The sequence below is a fragment of the Glycine max genome, chromosome 5 (genome assembly GCF_000004515.6).
Source record: "Glycine max cultivar Williams 82 chromosome 5, Glycine_max_v4.0, whole genome shotgun sequence".
Taxonomy (NCBI): domain Eukaryota; kingdom Viridiplantae; phylum Streptophyta; class Magnoliopsida; order Fabales; family Fabaceae; genus Glycine; species Glycine max.
In genome coordinates, this window is record NC_038241.2 from 7,067,266 (window position 1) to 7,076,605 (window position 9,340).

Consider the following 9,340-nt stretch of genomic DNA (forward strand, 5'->3'; position numbering starts at 1 on the left):
TAAATAATAAGAATGAAAAGGCAAAGAATAGAACAATACACAAGCTAGTTGAATGTAAACTTAAGTGAAAGAATATGTAAAAGAAAATCACAAATGGAGCCATTCGTTTTTTTTAAAAAAAAGGATAGTTAACAAAAGTTTTACATTACAAAGAAAGAAGCTATAATTTTTTCTCTAAAGTATATGTCATTTATAATTTAATAGATAATTATAACCGCTAAATTTTTAATAGAAAATTTATAACCATTAATGTAATAATAATTAAAAACCGTTACAAATAATTGAGTATTAATTTGAATACGTTATAAAATAAATAAATGATAACCATTAAACATAATAATAATTAAAAACCATTACAAAGAATGGAGCATCAACTTGATTATGTTATTAAATAAAAAAACATTATATTTTATTTTAGGCTAAATTAATTGAGCCATTAATTTTTATGAAATAAATTTTTAAGTTAACACCTCCTCTGGTTCATTCAATTATAGAAACCAAGAACATTTTAAATTGGTTGATCATGTTTATACAACCAATATTTAAAAATCTACATTTTCATATTTTTTAATACACCTATTTATTTTTTGTTTTATATAAAAGAGAGGACACTTAATTTATTGATATTTATAAAATAAAGTTGAATATCTAAGGTATATAAAATAAAATAATGAATATCTAATTTGTATACATTAAGGGAGGGAATAGATGAAAGATGGAAGAGATAACAAAAACACAGGCAAAGAGAAATCACAACTATGAACTCCCATAATTAAAAATAAATCTAGTGAACCTTACTGCTAATGAGCCATAGGTTAAAGTAAGGCACGTTGATTACATAAATTAATGAAATGATACGCCACACACACAAAAAAAAAAAAAAAAAAACAGGTACAAAAAATAAATAGAAAATAGAAGAAAAAAATACATAAAAAATAAACATGTAACACAATTTAAAAAAAAAAGAAAAAGAAAAAAGCATGTAAAAAGAATACACAATAAAAAATAGTCTATAAAATCCAAGAGTTAACATAAAGAGGTTGATGAATTTTTCATCCAATGTTGGAGAAAGGTTGTTGAGCAAAATATACCTGTTAAAAGGGTAAAAGAAATGTTATTCTTATATAATATTTTCTGGTGAGCAATAGAAAAATTTACTTACTTTTTCATAGCATTTTTGGAAGTAGCTAATACTTTGTTCGAAGTAGTCATTATTTCTTGATGTCGATCACTGTTGAGAGTATTCATTATTTTCTTACCATTATTAGAAGTAGTCACTCCTAACACGGTGGAAAAGACACTAGAAATAGTATACAAAATGTAAGAAACTAATTTTATGAATAACTTGTTGTTGATATTTATAATGTTCATGAAGGGGATTAGAAAATTTATAACGTTTAACTGAATTAATAGCGTTCATGATAGTTTTAAAAATCGGCCTGATGAAAAATCCGATCATGGCAGTGGTCCAACCATCATGATCAAGTTTGTAATAAAAAAAACAATTTATACCTGTCTTAAAAATATTTAAAAAATAATATCGCAAATTAATATAATTCCATAACATAGATAATTAAATACCAAAATGTTAAAAAAATATCATTATCCTAATTCAAACATACAAGTAATAAAGATTACACACATAAATAAATAGCTAAATAAATTACTAGAAATAGTCATGTTTCCTTGCCAGAAAAAAAATATATCTTAAAATGAAACTGATGTAAATCAGTAATCATACCATATCTCAAATAGCTCTTCCTTTTTCTCCTCAAATGAAACCTAGATAGTCGACAAGTAAAGCATGAGTTATTATGAACACACAAATGATCTATAGTTTAAATTTGTAAACAACATCCATTGCAGACAGACAATCTACTTCACTAGAAAACAAGATTGTCATTCAAATTACAACATGAAAATGCAACCAGTTGTCTCCCACAACTTTGGTAATCTTCAATAACAACACCTTTGGTAATCTCCCACAGCTTCACTGAACCAGATGCATCCTGAAGAATCATGACATATACTACCTAATTTAAAATATGATAATTACATAGATCATAATTAAGAACCAGATGCATCACATGGTCATTCATAGTTTCATACCTTGTTCGAGAATGGAGAGGTAGAGGATGAGGGTGATTGGTGACATTCAATGCGGGTGAAGGTGAGGGCAAGGGTGACCTCAACAATGTCATGCAAGGACAACCCGACATTGGTGTGGGCGTGTGGTACAACGGCACAACAAGAACAACAAGGAAGACTCGCTGACTTTTTGGAGTTGGAGAGCGGCCTCGACGGCATGGCATGATGACGTAGCGGTGGTGAGTGGTGGCGCAGACTCGTTGGACTTGGACAGCGATGCTGCGAGAGGAAGGAAGGAGAGGCTAAGACTCGAGATCGAGCGGGTTTCTACTTTCTGAAATGGCTTGAAATTGAAACGATGCCATTTCTAGCTGCAAGAAGAAAAAAAAAGATAAGTTACTCGGTTCGGGTCGACGGACCACCAATTTGACCGCAAATTCGACTGAGTCACTTTGAATCATTTTGTGTCAAAAACACACCTAATTGAACGTAAAACTCAATCCAATTCAACCACCGGATTGCGGTCAAACCAAACAAGTCGATTTGAGTATTGAAACTATGACGTTCATGAAGGGGGCTACATAAATTTCTAAAAACTTTTGATATGCATAACCACCCTTTGATGACTATTAATTATCACAATTTATGAGATTTTTAAAATGACTTTTTCCTTTTCCTCATCCGTTTTCCCTTTCTTCTAATTATTTGTCATACACTTTTCAGTTTTTAAAATCAATATTTTTGTATTCTCATCCATTCAAACATATATTTTAAAAAAATTATATTGAATCAAATCAATCGTTAGTGTCAAATTTAAAGTTTGATCTAACACTCAACAAATGTTCAAGTCTCCTATACATTTTTCTTCCCAGTTTCAAAAACAATAATTATAGTAATAATATTAATTAATTTATTAATGTCTATACTTAATTATTAATTTAAAACAAAAAGTTATATGATAAAAGATATGTTATCATGAATTATTATTTATATACACAATATTTTTTTGAATTAAAAGAAATATTTTTTATACATAGAAAAATGTTTCTTAATTTATATACTTAATAATTAATTAAAATAATTTATTATAATTAATTTAGTTCACATTAAATCATTAAATCATATCAATAGTTGTTGTGAAATTAAAGTTTTAACCTAATAGCTCAAAAATGTTGAAGTAAATGTTATAAAATTAAATAAAATCAACCGTTGTTGTCAAGTTAAAATTTTAATACGATGACTCTAAAAATTTCAAGTGAAATTTGAAATCGTTTCTTTTTAAGGTTGCAGAGATATTTCAAAAAATGCCCATAAAGACTACAAAATTTATTTTCAACAATACCTTCACCTATATATATATATATATATATATATATATATATATATATATATATATATATATATATATATATATATATATATATATATATATATATATATATATATATATATATATATATATATATATATATATATATATATATATATTTGCAACTTGACTCGTTTACCACATACTCTTTTAAATATATTTTTTATTGGTTAATTTTTTTTACATATTACAAAAAATTGTGAATCCGACATCTTATTTAATGACTCTTTCAGTTTCTATTAAATTTTAATTGACAATAGAGTGTACATCAAGAAATGTGTGTTTTTATCACTTCTTTCTAACCAATTTAAAATGTGAACTCATATGTGTAAGTCCATTTAGTCTACAAAAGATTTCATTATGATTTTGTGAACCAATTGTTTAACCCATATATAATTTGTTTTAAAAAATGGTTATTTATGAAAATTAAAAAATTAAACCCTAAATTGATTATTTATGAAAAAAAATAAAATGAACTCAATGTGCTAGAGGTATTCAAGTGTTAGATATATATTTTGTGTTTGGTTATTACTCCCTCTCCCAAGTTAATTGATTTTTTAGCATTGATTTTTTTTAATAGTGGTTGATGTTCTTAGTTTTTAATGAGATATTAAAATACCTATTTCAATTTTTTCCTCTAATAATTATTATTGTCTTAAAAAATTTAATAATACATTTATTAAAATTAAGAAAAAGAATAAGATACTTTAATTAGTAAAATTGTCCCTTAATAAATGTTATTAACTTGGAATATTTGTTTTTCTTAATATGTGTGAAAAACCTTAAATAACTTTAACAATTTTGTTTAATCAATTGAGTTCTTCAACAATTTTTCTATTAATCTTAATACCTCAACTTTTATTTATTATTGTGTTTAGTCCTACTCATCAAATATTACCATTAAGAGATGATGTGGAACTACTAATATGATATATTGGTAATAAAATATTGTTGTTTCTAAACTTTTTTTCTTCTTTTTTTTTTTACAATTCTAAGGTGTTACAAATTTAATGTTGGTGTAAAATTACTAGAAAATATAATGATGATGGATTGACATACTTGTACATTATGATAAAATTAATTTTAAGATTTAAAGAGAAAAAACTAAAAATTAATGAAAATATAAAAAATAATTATAAATTTAACTATAAATATGATATTTTCAGCTATTAATTAAGTGATGGAAAAATATTTTTAAAAAAATTCCATCATCTAAGTATACAATAAAATATCAAAGAGTCAATGATCAATCAACAATAAATATTGAAACACTTTTTTATATATTTCCTCTGTCCCAAATTGATACTCTCTCTATTCCTTTTTAATTGTCAGATATTTTGAAAAATTTTGTTTATATTTATTTGTTATTTATAAAATTCAAGATCTCATTAATTACTCTTTTATCAATTATATCTTTACTTATCTGATACTTTTTAATTCTTTACACATGTATTTATCCACAAGTGAAAAGGAAAAGGAAATAAAATAAGAAAACTCAACTATTTTATTAAAATCTAGAAAATTTATTGTACTTCTTAGCTTATACATAACAATCTTAAAAGACAAATAAAAAAACAAAGAGACCGAGAATATATGCTTAAGGTTTGACACGTTGTTACCACATCAGATTATTGTTACATCATCACTGATATTTAATGGTAGAGGTAAAAAGTGTAAATGGAAAATATAAATTAAGATTAGTCAAAATTTTGTTTAAAGACTTCAATGCTTGCCCAAATAATTTTCTTCTTTTAATTAAAATGGAAAGAGAACGTAAGAAAAAGGAAAAATTGAGATATAATATTTTTTTAAGGATAAGCAATTAAGGTAGTACTTAAGTAAAAGATATCTTTCAGGGAGAAAATGGGAAAGGGCATATGAGAAATATGCAAATGCTCTTATTTCCCTTATATTTGTATCATTATAAAAACTTTACCGTTTAACATAGTTTTATTTATTTTTTCTTCTTCTTAATTATCATTTTCCTCTCCTTTTTTTCTCAACTTAAAAAGAAGAGAATATTAGTTTTTATCTTCTTCTTTTTTCTTCTTATTTTCTCTCCTATATCCGGACTAAGCAAACAAATAAAAATAACCAATAAGATTATATAACTAATTAAAGAACCGGGAAATGTGTTTGGCACTGTTTTTCAAAGCTATTTTCCTTCTCTTCAAGAAACAAAAAAGAATAAAGTCATACAATTTGGGATGGACAACTCTCTTTTCTTTTCCCCCTTCCTTCCCATCAACTCCATACGTAAGAAGAAGCAAAGAAGCTAGCAAAAAGTGGGGGGTTTGTCTAGTTGAAGTAATTACATATATTCGATTGGCACCTCAGCTTTGAAAGGCAATATAGCAGCTTCCCTTGTTTGCAGCAAAAGTCAATATAATGCCAATTAACACACCACAGTCATTCCAAAGTATGCCAACCCATGGCATGTCATTTTGATTTATTCCCTTCTCACCCGATTTCCCTTAACATCACCACTCTTCTCTAATGGTCCCCGTGAGCCCATGATCACGATAGAGAAACATGAGAGAGAGAGAGAGAGAATCTAACTATTAATTTCAAACTAATTAGACTCATTTTAATTTGTTGCTTCTAAATGAGGACAAAGCCATATAATACAAATTGGAGAAGGGTCATGGGTCGTGCCTCGCGTATATATCTTAACTTATAGTTTGCTTGGTCGCTAGCTATAACCAAAGCCATGAAAAAAAAAAAGAAAAAAAAACTATAACTATTAACCAAGTCATCACTCATCACTTTAATTGTTATAATATAAAGGGTTGGCTTTGCATCATAGTCGTGGTTGCTAATAATCCTTGCTTTGTAGGAGTACAAGTCGCTTTCAAGTTGTGTTAGCTCTCAAATTCTCGCATATTATACATCACATTATTGTTTGTCCACCAAAGAAACATTTAAAAGTTGAGAAAACAAATTAAACTTAAGATTGCCACACTCTAGCTAGCTCATCCTTCCCTGCCTATATGCTTACCTATTTACGTTAATTATATGTGCCCATCATGTTAAAAACAAAAGGCATTGGTTGCTTGTATAGATGTTGAATATAAAATATGCAGTTTGACAAAACCCACAATTAATTAAATGCAACTTAAGTTTACTAATATATGACTACACACTCATATAATGATCGAATTAGTATTAATCTATATATAGTTATATCTCACCCCTATTATGTCATTCTTGACTTTATATTATATGCAGTAAACTATTAATATGACCTTCCGCTCTACTATCTATGTACTATCTCAATATTGTTCGTAGAGAGAATGTCAACCTTATCACACCGCCACTTTTCTCGATTCGAATTGTATGGCAGAAACGAATTTCCACATCGTTCAGATTAGTTTCTTTTACATGATATCACGTCGGATAGAACTATATACTATATCTTTTTTGTCGCGAAAAAATGTAAAATTAACCGTAAAATATTTTGGCTAACTTTGTTTTAACTTGATCTCAAATAATAATGAAACGATTGATGTCAAGAAGGAAAATCTGTTCCTTAACTATGGGTTTTTAAATTACTCCAAAAAGTAATTGGTGTAGGTGAATGAAGAAGGAAAAAGATAGGATTTTGTATGAAAGATAAAGGTTGAAAGACCATAAAGAAAAGCCGTAAAGGAAAGGTTGTAAAGGAAAGCTTTAAATGGAGACGGTAAAGAAATTTTGTAAAGGAAAGATGTAAAATAAATATAGGATAAAATAAGCTTGTATTCTGGATTGATTGTGTTAAATTGGAAATACAGCAAGACTTATTTATAAGCTATAAAGTAATATTTATCATTAAACCATGTTTGTTCTCACTTAATAACTACGTATAACATGATTTGGGTGTCACACAGTTGATTCTGGATGCTGAAATCGACCGACAGTTGCTGAAAATCATCTAATAATTGATAATCAACTGGCAATTGCTGATAATAAACTATTAATGATAGATTGAATTGATCCACCTTCTGGTAATTAATCTTTATTTTAAATTTTAAACTAACTAGAAATCGCTTCATATTTTTAAGGAAACACTGTCTTCAATCAATTTTAAATGTCAAGCCATTTAACTATTAGAAAATTATGGAGAATATTATCTTATATTTTATTAAATAAAATATGAATTAACTTTTCTGATTTTCCTTGTCAGTTGATTTTCGTCAAATCGATAGGCCGTGTAAGTAGCCAATTGCTGATTTCTATCATTTCAACGGACATTGTAGCTGATTGTCAATTTTTGTCATTTCAGTAGATATTATAAGCAGCTGATTTCACTTTATACCCATTCCGCTAACACTAAAATCAGCTGATTTTCCATTAATCGGCACCAATTCTGCGTCTAGTTGATTTTAGTTAATTATACACAAATTCAAAATGACTCAAAGCCAAGCCTACCGAATGAACAATATTCAATTAGCACGTGAGATAGGTTATCAAAATTGCAAACTTTAGTTACCAACAACCTGCATGCACCGGCTTTATCTGGATTAAAAATAATTACCTGGTCGGGCATAAAATTTCGGAGAAAAAGTAATGGCGTTAAAGAATCATATGGTTATGTGGTTATTAACTAGATCTAATTGGGCTAAAAATAATTACTTGGCTGGCTATAAATTTTTGGAGAAAAAGTAATGGTTTCAAAGAATCATATGATTAGATGGTTACTTTTTGGGACGATTGCCTCTTGTTTGTGAAAGCTAAATGTAATCAAGTGCTAGTCAAGGAGATGCTTGAGACGCATTGCAAAGCTTCCAGGTTAAAGGTAAATATTCAAAAATCTGTTTTTATGCCTTCCAAGAATATTCCAAGGAGGAAGTTGAGTAAATTTACTTCGATTATAGAATTTGCTCACACAACCAATTTGGGAAGATATCTGGGATTTCCTCTTCTTACACGAAAGGTGAAGAAAGATGATTTTGCTTATATTATAAATAATATCATTCTTAGGCTGGCTGGTTGGAAGGGTAAGGTTTTGAACCGAGTTGGTAGAGTGACTATAGCTAATTTAGTTGTTGCTGCTATCCCTACTTACTCTATGCAAAATTTCGCTTTCAGCGACATGTGTGTTGATTTTTATTGTAACAAGTGTGGCGCGGGATTGGAGGACATTACTCATTTTCTTAGAGATTTTTCTTTTTCTAGACGTGTTGGATTGTTGGCTTCGATTTTTGCGACTACACAACAATCACTTATGCTGAATTACAAGCTATTCACCTAGGGTTGCTTTTTGGCGTGGAACTTGGGCTATAAACCAGTCAATTTTGAGTCTGATTCTATGGCTGCCCTTCAACTATTGAAGGAGGATGGCAAATTTACTTTAGAGGGTTTCTTTTAGAAACTATTTACACAATGGGGTCTCATTTATAACAAATTACAGAGGGGGTTCGTTTCTTACGTGGGTGCCGCCATTGACACTAGCGGGAAGCTTGAACCGCCAGTGCCAATGGCGGGATAGTGGATACCGCCAGTCACAGCAGCGAGACAGGTAAGGGGTAAAACGTGTACCGCTATTTCTCCTGGCGGGACATGCCTACGTGGACAGTCCCGCCTTTGGAGCTGGCGGGATAGGGGCATATGTCTCTCTCCAGTTACGTTACGTTATTACGTTTGCAAATTGGAAGCTTTATTAGTTCTAGTCTTTCTTTTCCCAAAATGTGGAAGCAGGAAAAGGCAAACAAATGACGAAAAAGGTGAGGCTCATTATTTTTTCATGGTTTAGCTTTTTATTTAGAAGACTGAAAACATTTTTGTGGGAATCAAACTTAAAAATTAAATTATTCTGTTCAAACATAGAAGATGGAAAATAGAAAAAACTCTTTCATGCACAAATTAAACAATTTTTTTCTCAATTTTTTTATCTTTTTGTTT